The 12,024-nt window shown below is 41.4% G+C and overlaps 1 protein-coding gene across 1 annotated transcript in view; it reads right to left on the reverse strand.

Annotated features, from left to right (window-relative positions):
* Positions 1-12,024, reverse strand: part of plecb (plectin b) — a 139,809-nt gene that overhangs the window by 69,786 nt on the left and 57,999 nt on the right. The gene's annotated exons all lie outside the window — the stretch shown is intronic.

A 12,024-nucleotide genomic window follows, 5' to 3' on the forward strand; every position in this document is an offset into this window, starting at 1 on the left:
GCAAAGTTTACAAGGTCCACTGAAAGAAAAGAGTAGAGCCAGCAGGCAGTACTTTTGCTTGGAACACAGTGCTCTAGTTGCGCAACTCGTGTGGCATTGGGTTGATGCTTCTTTCCCCCCGCTGTTTTAAACCACAATCACTATGCATCCAAACACTGGCGTACAACTGTTTTTATTTTATTTGCCATGGCAACAGTCAAACGTGTAGTGAACCAGCTCTGACTAACTTACATATCCGCTTACAGGGCTGTAGTGAAGCAGCAGCAGCAGGCCATAAATCTGTACTCCTGAACAGCTGTACAACACTGTCATTTCACAGTCCACTATGTGGAAGACACTGATGTGACCTCAACAAACTATTAGCAGATTGTTAAGCTTTCATCCATAATCAGGAAAAAAGTATCTGAAGCAAAATGTTAGACTATACAGTTGTAAAAAATTTGTTATTAGGGTTAATAAAAAAGACAATATAGGCTTAGATTAAATGGCAGCCTTGTAAATTTAAATAAGTACTTCCAGGACAGCAGAAATAGTTTTTGGCAGTACAGTACTCTCAAGAAAACAATTCCTGTTCCACGACAGTTCTTTGACACTCATCTTGTCATCATAAGAGGCGATGCCCCAGGCCGTGTTTGTGCTCCACCTATAGCAGATATGCTCTAAATCTCTCATGGTGGTATATAATCTTTTGTGGCACATGTCACGTTAATAACTCAAGGTGAAGGCTCGGGGGAGTTTTTAAAAGAAGAACAGAGGAGTTCTGAGGTTATTGTAAGAGGAAGGCATTCCTCTGTATTACGAAACAAATGTTTAATGGTTGACATGCTGCAGTTTGCCTGACACTGAGGCAGTGAGGTGGTGGGGGCGGCACCAGGTGAAGCTGGATGTGTATGTTCAAGTGTAATTAGCTTGAGGTCAAGTCAGTCTGTTTAAGTCAGATAAGGTTGGTGCTAAAGTAGGCATGGCTATTATCAAGGACATCAAAATTCAGTTCCATTTAGATTCTTTGGGTCACGATTTGATTCGTTATCGATTCGATATTGATCAATTAGCTTCAATATTGATTCAATAATAATACTTATAGATGACAGAAGTAACCAGGTACTCAACTGTACCGTCTGACATTTGCTAATAAATATGTTTGCATTATTTGTATAGAACAAACTGACTCCAAAATGTATTTTAGTCACGCATTATTCTTAAATAAACAAAGGATAAAAGATTGAAGTATAGTATTCTCTAAGTGCACTGAGCTGAATTTACAGAACACAACTAATCAACGTTTTGTTAAACCCTCTGAGTTCCAAGGCCTTTTCCATAGCTTTTCCCAAAGGATGTCAGAAGAAGTCTTAAATAGTTATTACACAATAAATACAAAAGACAAATTAAGGACAAAAGGAAATGTCAGGCACACGTTATTTAGAGCTGCATTTGTTCAAACAGCACAGATATAGTGATACTAGAATAAGCTAAATAGGATGAATCCATTCAAAACAGTACTATCTTCTGTATTTCTGTGCTGTGAGCAGGCTGTGGGGAATGCCCTGGCTTCTCAATGGCCCTTACATGTCAGCTGATCGCAGATATAGAATCTGATTGGTTGCGTCCGAGTTAGCCCAGTGAGTTAACAACAGAAATTACACTTTACACTTTTTTTCATGTTTACGGAAATCATCACAGATGACCGTCGTTTTTGAGGGGGCTGGATCTAGACCATCTCTGAAAATACACTGGTGTTCTCATTGATCGCAGAAACACATGGAGTTTATCACCTGAAAGCTGCCGTTCTCACACAGTGAGTGGAATTAACAGTAAGGCGCTACGTCGTACCATTCTATTTATGAAGCTGATATCGTAAACAATCAATTTTATTTTGTATATAACAGCGTTGACCTCTTTAATTAGGCGTAAATCGTGCCTTAGTTTTGGAAAATAAAATAATCAATCTCAGGACATTCTGAATCATTAATGAATTTAGAAAAAATATATTGCAGTGCATTGATGAATCGATGTTTTGACTCAGTCCTATTCTAAAGCATTTCATACAATTATGTATCAAAAGAAAATAATTTACTGTATGGCAAACAATCCAAATAAGCCCCAATGATACCCCAGTCAGCTATTACAAATTAAGCCTGGAGCTGTCTCATTATGGTAATCTTAATCACCATGCATGCCCTGTTCCCCTGCCTGCATATCAGTGTGATTTCATGCACTGTTTATGCACAAAGTGCTCATTGAACTCAAAACTTCCCACAGTGACCCTTATTCTGGCCTGAGGCCCAATCCCTTCAACCATCCTAATATGAAATATGCCAACTTCAAGAGAACTACTGAATCACCAGGCCTGATAAACGCTGGCTTCTAGTACTGAGTGCTGCTACTGCTTTTCATTGATACTTGGGGTTACAATAGCTGTGTGTAGGTTTGAAGTGAAATGAATATCTTAATAAATGATAGGACATAGACTCTCAGGGGGGTAAGGGGATACACACTCACTGTAGAATTAATAGCACCTCCTTGAAATCATTCTATAAAGAGATATCGCAGCAGCGGACAATTGAAAATAGCAGCGTGATGTGATTGATTGGAGCAGATAAAGGAGAAACAAGACTTTGGCGAGGAGTAACTGAATAGTTTCCTGCTTAGGAGTTTCAGAGCTCCACAAGTCCAAGAATAGACTTGTCATCGCCGACTGATGGTGGCTGGCGACTGGCCCACTGTAAAGGCCTGCTGCTCCAAGGCCTTCTGGTCCTGCACACGTGCCCATTCTGATATCAGATCCAAGCCTCTCCAGCCACTTCCAGAGAAAGCAAAGGTCAGTCGAGCCTTTCTTGCCCACTTGTGTGAGTGCTTACATTTCAAGAAGTTAATATAAAAGTCAAACAAGTGTTGTAACTAAAGGACACATGTCTGGACATGATGCATGCAGCTCTAATAGGCGGGAAATATCATTAGATTAGGGTCAATTTAAGCTCAAGAAGAAGCAATGAAGCTTTCTAGTTTAACAGTGGTAGGTGGACGTTATTCTCAAACACTACTTTGACAGGCTACTTGTGATTATTCTGTCCTTTAAATACGTTTTTAAAAGTTAAATAAGGGTAGCCTTTTTTTACCCCAAAACATGACATGCAGTTTTGTATACAGTACATGACTAATCCTTTTTGCAATGCACCCTTTTTTTAACCATGCTCTATTTTCATTAGTGGAGCTTGTCTCCTGGGTATAATTAGGAGAGCGACCCCTCAGTCAGGGACAGCTGGGCCCCCCTCACAGAGCTGACACATGTAAGACCACAAACACCTCTGACTGAAGGAATCTGCTTATGTTAGATATTGTTCCAAGCAGCTTCATATGCAGGCAAGGGTTGTCCCACGGTAATCACAGGCTTTCCCCAGAGCAGAGTGTTTCTTTTACAAATGACAAAGTAATGGTTTGCACTAGTACAATGACAAACGTGTAATTAGTGGAGAAGCTCCTTCACATGTTGAAAGTCACTGTGATGGTATGATGATCAAGCCTGAGTGAAGGCTTAAAAAAGTTATTTTTTTCTTTATTTTTTTTACTATCGCTTACACATATGATGTTGAATGTATGGTCAACCGATTGACCAAATGAAACAAAAATAACTTCCCCAGAAGATAAACGCCATTAGTGATCCTTTGGATATAACTTTAATGCCGCTATAAGCTTGGCATCTTTGGTACAAGTTAACCATTGGATGGACTGCCATAAATCCGACTCACACATGTCCCATCTCCCTTGTCAGTGTATTGGCATACTTTGTACATTTTATGGGGCTTTTTTGTATGTTTTTTCATTTATCTAAGGACATCATCAGACACAAAAGATAGACTTCTGATTTTAGACTTCATATTTCAATTTAAACACCACCTCAGCCTGAGTCTTGTTTCCAATTAAGCGCTACTTAACAAATGTTTGCATGCTGGCACGCTTAAAAGGGTTGATGAAAAAGCTAACCAGTTTAAAAATGTCAGCATTTTAGTAGTCACAATGTTATCATCCTGATGTTTGCTTAAAGCACAGAGCACACTGTGCTGAAGAACTGTCCAACAGATCTAGCACTGATGTTGTGCTTAAATGTGGGTAAAGCAAACTACTCCAGATATATTTAATTTATTTATTTATTTTGTTAAATGCATCATACTACGATATATGACCTAAAAAACTGTCATATCTTATACATAGTATAAGGTCATCAGGGGACAAGTGTGCAATTCTGTGCTATATTTAACCCTGACTTGTTGACTCAATAATTGTGATATGATGTCCAATAGCATCGGAGATCTCAATCCTAGCATCATACAGTCTATGTGACAACCATGACTGTTATTTGTATGTGACACCATGAACAACAGTGTCAATTAGGGCTCGCACAGACAGAGAAAGTTGTCTTTGAAATATAAGACGAGGGGAGCTTTGAGGATTAACCTCAGGCACTTACTGGTCCCCTGCCACTCAAGTGTTATTCGGATGATCCAGGGGGGGTTAAATCGACTTGAAGGGAACTGTGAATCCCATGTACAGCCAATGGGACTTGAGATAGTTTGAGGGTGGTGAGCAGGAAGAGAAACTTTATGTATGTTCCCAAGAAGAGAAACTTTATGTATGTTCCCAAGAAGAGAAACTTTATGTATGTTTCCCAGCAAACAGCAACCCACAGAAGTGTGTAAAACCACAGAACGGCTTTAAACAAAGAAGCACTGTGTGAGTTGGTGAGTATGGAAATAGACCGAGAGGTGTCTTTGGCATTCCTCAAACTGCCGTAAAAATAAATAAGAAAGTGTTCTTGGATAACTGGTGAACAAACAAGGGAGAAAATTAGGGTAGGAGAGATATTCTTTGCTTTCTTCAGAGCAGAGTGGTTAGAACAATGGACAAAGTACTGTTCTGAAATTAAATCAAGACACTACACTATGAACTTCTTGTCGCTTTGCCAAAAATATTTTGTCTTGCCCCATAAATATATTTGGTGTTACATAAGGCTTATTAAAAAACAATGGAGGAGTAATACATCTTCTGTTTCATAAAATAAAATCTGTGTAAAAGAGAGATTAATTCGTCATAGTTTGTTTTTGGGTGGAAAGTTAAGCAGTATCAAAACGTTCTGATGTCCCAAGAAGAATGGCCCTCTGAGGGGAAGAACAGCTCTTGGCTTTTGTCTTACCAATGTGTGCAGAAATGTGAATGGAAAATCTATAAACTGTTGTATGCTTGAGGTGAAAAAAAAAAAACCGTCAGACATTGCTTGTGTTCTCAACTCTACGCGTCACAGAACACACTGACTTCTCCTTTTCCAGAGTGGAAAGAAATGAAGTCACAGATTATGCCTCCCTTCGCCCTCCTTACCGACCAAAAATAAGCAGGAGCACCCAAATCGACTGCCAAGTCTCTTTTACACTTTCTTACTCTCTCTCTCCAACAAGCTGTCAAGGTTTAGAGGTGAGGTCTGTATAGGTCCAACCATACAACGCCCCCCTAGAGCCCCTCAGAACTGAAAGTAAACCCCAACAATCAGGAGTAAACCAGACAGACTGAAGGCAGGAACAGTTAAGTCACGCATTTGGAGCACAAAATTGTGCACAATTGTATCTACAATTGATCCAAAGGAGGCCAAGCATTCCTCCCCGCTAACATCTTAAATGAATTATCCCACAGTTGGGTCAAAATTCATACTCCATCTGCAGTTAACACAGCAGAATGGGTTTCATGGCATTCAAACTGGAGCAATGGATATCAGTTATGGTGGTAAATTCTGCAAACAGTCAGTGACTACAAAAACGGCTTTGTGTTGTAAACAAGTTCCAGCAGTGAGTTCTGGACAGAAAATTTGAACCAGCCCTTGACTCTCTTGTTCTTTCTCATGAGAGAGCCGTCTGCCAGCTCAGCTAAACAGCAGCCAGGGATCAGACTCAGCATGCAGAGGATGTATTGCAACATTGAAAAGCAAGGAAAAGGCTTTACTATTGTTGTTTAAGACACATCCATGATTGCTTTTGAGGAATTCAGATACCAAAGTATGGTCCCACCCCTTCATGACATTGACATTCAATCCAACCAATGATGACAACCATTTTATCCAGCACACTTTTGAGTATTGTATTGTGATCGCTCTAGGTCTGTCACTTACCTTTCTTTGGGCTAAGCCAGAACCGATCTCCAAGTGGATCTCCTGTTTCCATGTAGCTATATGACATGTCGCACAAAGGCCTCAGTGACTCCCAAAGAAACACAGCACTTTCTGTCTGATTTCAGCACCCAGTCAAAACCACACCGCTGCTCCTTTTCACCCTTGTGAGACCCACTTGCAGTCCGGCTGGAACAACATGGCATGCAAGATGGGTCTAAAAGAGAGAAGGAATGGGAGTGGAGGGGTACATTCAGAATAGGAGGGGGTTGTTTGTGACAAAAAAGAACAAGGGAATCTTTTCATCTGTGGTCCATAAACACAGAGGAACATCTACACCATAAATCTAAAGGCCTCGCCAGGCTGGACACATCCTCTCTGCTGCCCCGGATACCCTGCCCCATGTCCCATACATCTGAAGGCACCCACGCTTTTATTCCAGCAACAGCTCACTGGGAGATACACACTGGATGCCTTGTTCGAGAAGCCTCGCAAAATACAGCCCGAAAGATTAAGATGAAGGCCGGACAAAGGGGTAGAAAACAAGTGAGTACAAGGAAACTAAATAGAGAAAGTAATAAAACAAAGAACTGGGAGGCATTCTGCAAAAGGCACCACCAAGGCATCTAAAACAAAAACCACAACAGCTCTCGCGTTGTCTCTCTTGAATGCTTATTGCCTGGTTTATGGGAAGCAATTAACTTTTTGTAAGTCGATAAAAAGTCAAGTTAATGTCGAACTGGAACCAAGAATGCAAAAAAAAGAAACAGTTCCACCACGAAGCTCTGGAAGGCAAGTTTTGTTTTGAAGAGCATCTAAGGAGAAGCATATTTCAAGACTGATGAGGTGACTTGTAGCAGAAAATACAGTTGAATTCTTATCATTTCTGGCTTGTTTCCAGTTCACCCCCGAAGGGTCCGACAAAGTGATAAAAGTTAAGACTGAGCTGAACAGGCAGCACTTTGTTCAGACAAATCTGTGGGGCTCTCAAACTGTCAAAATAGAATCCTCCTTTCAATAACTTTTGATGGACTGTGTCAAAGAAACACACTGTGGCCCCTTCCTTGATCCTTTACTCAAAGCCCTGACAGAAAAGACAAGATAATCCAGCAAGGATTTTCATGGTAACAGTTTGTGTGTTGTTCATATTGCCCATGTAGTGACATTGTTAAGTGTTTTTTCCAAAGTCGAAGATAGGGGGAGAGAGTCTAAAGTCCTCTTTCTGTGCACAAATACAACCAGGCAATTCAGATGAAGCTGATAAGTTAATTCTCCTATCTACAAAATCAAAACCACAAACACCATTTTATCACTGTGTTGTCTCGTTGAGTTACCGTCTGCCCAATAAGACTCAGAAATAAAAACCCTGATCAGAAAACAGAAACAAAAATCAACTTTGAAGTTAAAGTTTAAAAGTTATGAGACAAAGTCACACTCAGCTTTGGAGTCTTCAAACCAATTGTTTATTAACCCATGTAGATACTTTTTTATGAGGACAAACTTAAGCAATTGAGAAGCTACTCTCTGTCAGTACAAGTGTACATCATGCTTAAGCTGACCCTCACAAAATGGAGCTCCGGTGTGGTTGGTGAGGAGGGTATAAAATGGCTGTACAGAGCACCAGGTCTGGCAGTGCCAACAGGGATCAGCCTGTTAGTGCCACACAGAGGCGGAGACTAATCCAGCCAGTGGCAAAAACATTTCTTCATTCTTTCAACTGTGGTGAATGAAAAAAAAAGCAGCAACCGATTAATTATTTTGTTGGACACAAAACGTGTCCCTTATGATGAAACAAAGTCCAGTTTTCAAAATAAAAGATTAAATACAATTTGAATATTTGCACAATGAGTCAGCGTCTGCAGAGCACTCATGGGCGTGGTCTGCCGGGCTTTTGTTGCTGTAGCAACGCAACCCACAGGTTAGTCAAATACCATGTGCCTTCCACGGTTGAGGAACGTGGGCCTACTGCTTGTGCTGCTGCCAGGGGCAACCGCCTATCACACAACAAAACCTGACACAGGATCCAGACTCTGACTTCCCTGAATGGCTGCCACCATGTGCCCATTTGCATTGTAACCTGAAGAGGCTTTATTTTTACTGAGGCATCCCGACAATCAGCCTCGAATAAACAGAGACCAAAGTAATATAGGTGCCTGCTCTCTCTCTCTCTCACACACACACACACACACACACACACACACACACACACACACACACACACACACACACACACACACACACACACACACACACACACACACACACACACACACACACACAGAAAGATGATTTATAATCCACACTCCCATAAAACCCCTCCATCTGGAGTGAATGAATCAGTTGCATTCTTTCTTTCCTCTGAGCGTAGAGGGGGGAAAAAAGTCTTAAAGAGCTCCTCTTTTCACAAAAGAAAGACTTGCAGAACTTTGTGTTTTTGGCTGGAGAAAAAAAAAGAAAAAGAAAACGGTCTTTTCTCCCACAGCTTTAGAGCTACAGTTACAGACAGCCATGACTCACCAGCATTATTACCTCAGTAACATTCATAAACTGCCTTTCACTGTGTTGAACCACCCACCAGAGGGCTCTTGTAACCTCATCATGAAAAATAAAAATAAAAAAACTCCTGCAAGAAGAGACAATGTGGCATTTTAAGTTTGTGCTGTCTCTTCCCAAGAAAAGGTACTTTATTTGCTAGAAAGTTTCCAGACTCATCCCTGAGGCATGTTTTTTTATCTGCTGATGTAAAAGCAAGATTTCACTGCACTTCCCGAAATCCTGTCATTTCAGTGCTGAGGGGCGAGGAAGAAGGACCGCCCACAGGAGGATAACACACAGGTTATGTATGAATCCAACCAGCATTGTGCTTACAGAAACAGCATTTCATCACATTCCCATGCACAAGTTGTTGCTCTTTCTTACAGTTGTGTACCCCATGAACATCAGGAATGCTCTGTTTGTCTGAATCACAGCCCCTCTGCAGTGGTGTATAATTACAGGAGGGTTAAAAAAACTGCAAAATGTGCCCATGTGTGTTGGTTCATGCAACAATGTGACAAAAAACAGCCTGGCAGCCATGTCGCAAAAAAATAACTCATATAGCATGATACTGAGTCTGTGCTTGTGACCTTAATGCAGCAAGATGTGAAGCAATTCTTCTGTTGCAGGTAGACAGCTTTAACTAATGGGTGGAGCAGGATTTGAATGATTTGCATTAGGCCCTTTATATTACCTTCTAATTATACCAATAGGGTTATTTGTTTTTTTAAACAAAGTTGTCTGTGTGACTGGAAAGAGTCCAAGACATGAAGCTGGGAAATAGTACACCACACCCACAGCTACACCGCTGCTGGATTAATAAAATAGCAGGTGTTAACTGTTAAAGTGCACGCTCAGTACAACACACTGGAAGCAACAATAAACACCAACATAAAGCCAGCACTGACTTTCCCTTTGATGCACTTTGTTATTAATTTATACTGTTGGGCTAATCTAAATTAATACAGGCTATTCATGTCAATGTCACGACCCCACCCGCAATTGGAGTGTCCTCACTGCTGCAGCAGATGGCATGTCTTTTTCCTTTTCCCTTTTCCCTTGTTCTTATCTGCATGGCTGGATTGGCTCTGCATCCTGTTTTCCACCTACAACTGTAGCTCCTGCATGAACGATAGATTAACAGGCCAAACAATGGGCAGCTTCCTTTCTCCAACTGTAGTAAAACGAGCCAGAGAGGAGCTGTTCCAGTACGGAACAATACAGTGGAGTTATTTTTCACTCCTGGCAAAGAAAGCAGCCTTAAAGCACTATGAAGACCCAGAGAGAGCTTAGAATTAGAGCGTGTTAAGAGTTTGTCCTTGAGGGCGTGTGGCCCCTGTGGGGACAAAAACAGCAGACTTACTGCAGTGCACAGACTCTCAGGTTACTCCCCTGGCAACCCTACAAAATGACTTGTTTAATTGCCACCTCTGCTCATGCTGCAGTCTGAGAAACAAAACCACGCTGTGCGATTTTGACGAGTTAACTGTGATGAATCCCCCAGTGGATGCAGAAAGAATAGTGCCAGTTGGTGTTGCCTTCATGACCATACAGTTGTAAAAGCAGAAAATTGGGCGAACAGTACACTCTTGTGGTAAAACTGAAGCTCATCTGTGAATGCTCGTCTCCAAAGCACATCTACTGTAGAATGGTTTTCTATGCAGTATCACATTGGGTCTATCGCGGTACCTCCCTTTGAAAGGAAATGCAAACCAGTTGGATCGTCTTCACAATGATCTGCCTCGCTTTTGTGCAATCTGCCAGAGCACCCATGCGAGGTGTGACCACAACCCTGCAAGAGTGATTACCCACCCTCGGGTGATGAAATGTGAACCAGTGTAAACTGGAGCTCACGCAAAAGATATCACATGTCTTACACCCCCAACACCTCCAGTCAGACAGTTCTACTATGCTGAAAGAGACCGAACACACACACACACAAACACACAAACACACACGTTCTTGGCATTTTTGTTTTATGAGTAATGTCTAGAGTTACTGAACAAGCACTGTTTGCCCCCCGCCCAACCCCTTTAAACACACACCCACACATTCATCTGAGCAACATATGATGGTGTTTCTCCTGTCATCAAGCGTTTTCACTCTCTGCAGGAATACAAGATAATGCCCCAATACTTTTTACCAAACCACTGGTTATCCTCCCCACAACACACCTTGATTTGTAACTACACTTAAAGCTCAGCAGTGAAGTGACCTGCTCCATTACAGTGGGGGCCACACAACACCCACATGTTACCTGCCCCTCGTCTGGCTCATCACACGGATTGTCAAACATTCCAGATGCACTTCAGAGGAGACTGACGGTCTGTAAGGTGCAGGTCTTGACCCAACCGTTCCAACTCATGACTCTTTCCAGACAGCATAAAACTTGCTCTGAAGTGTCTGTAAGATGGGCATTATTGAAATGTGCCCATCTATTCTCAACCCTTTAAGCTTTTATTCACGCAGCAGGCCGTGCTAAAGTCAGCCAAGGGACAAACATAACAAGCATCTTCTAAATCAGTCATTTTCATTAAAACTTTGAATCAGTACTTATTGGTTTAGGCGTCCCAGATCATCCTCTGACCACAATGAAAGAGCGGAAGAAGGGGGCACTCACCTGAAAAACACAAACAAAGAGAAAGACAAGAGAGCATTAGTAGAGTCACAGCTGTAGTATATAAACACATTGCCTAACGTATTCAATCCAAATGGGTCTTCCAAGTGTGTTGCATTCGGAGAGCACAGCAGGAATGTCCTCTGACCGACATTTAGCTGCCTAACAAAGAATCAAGCTCTTAGATCCATTATCACGCTCAAACCTCCAGGTCCAGTTGATCCCATTTAAGGGATTTCTTCTAAAGAGAAGAACGAGGAGATATAGATCTTGTTAAAGTTGTTGTGCAGAGGATTAAGCCGGAGAAATCACTGGATATGAAGTTGAAAAAAACACCTCCAGGAGGCCAGCTGAAGTAAACTGGTTAATGTCACCATCTACTGGGCAAAGAGAAATGAGGCAGGTTTGTGATGCTAAGCTTGAAAAGGAAATTGCTGAGAGTTGCTTTACAATCTTAAAGTTCCAATTCCCTAAAACCAAATCTTGTGTAATTGATGACATTCTTTAAGGTCAAACTGACACAATAACTTGTTGCAGTGTCATAGTTTAGTCAGAAAAGGCAGCTCTAGTCCTGAATAAAACAACATGATCTGTTATCTAAAGTCTGGAGGATGCTAATGTTTGCTTAGCTTTATTGTTGCATCAACATGATCCCCTTTTTAACTCAGCTACAAAAATAACAAGAAATGCAAGATGCACTGATGTTAAATCTCTGGAAGAACAG

The sequence above is a fragment of the Labrus mixtus genome, chromosome 11 (genome assembly GCF_963584025.1).
Source record: "Labrus mixtus chromosome 11, fLabMix1.1, whole genome shotgun sequence".
Lineage (NCBI taxonomy): Eukaryota > Metazoa > Chordata > Actinopteri > Labriformes > Labridae > Labrus > Labrus mixtus.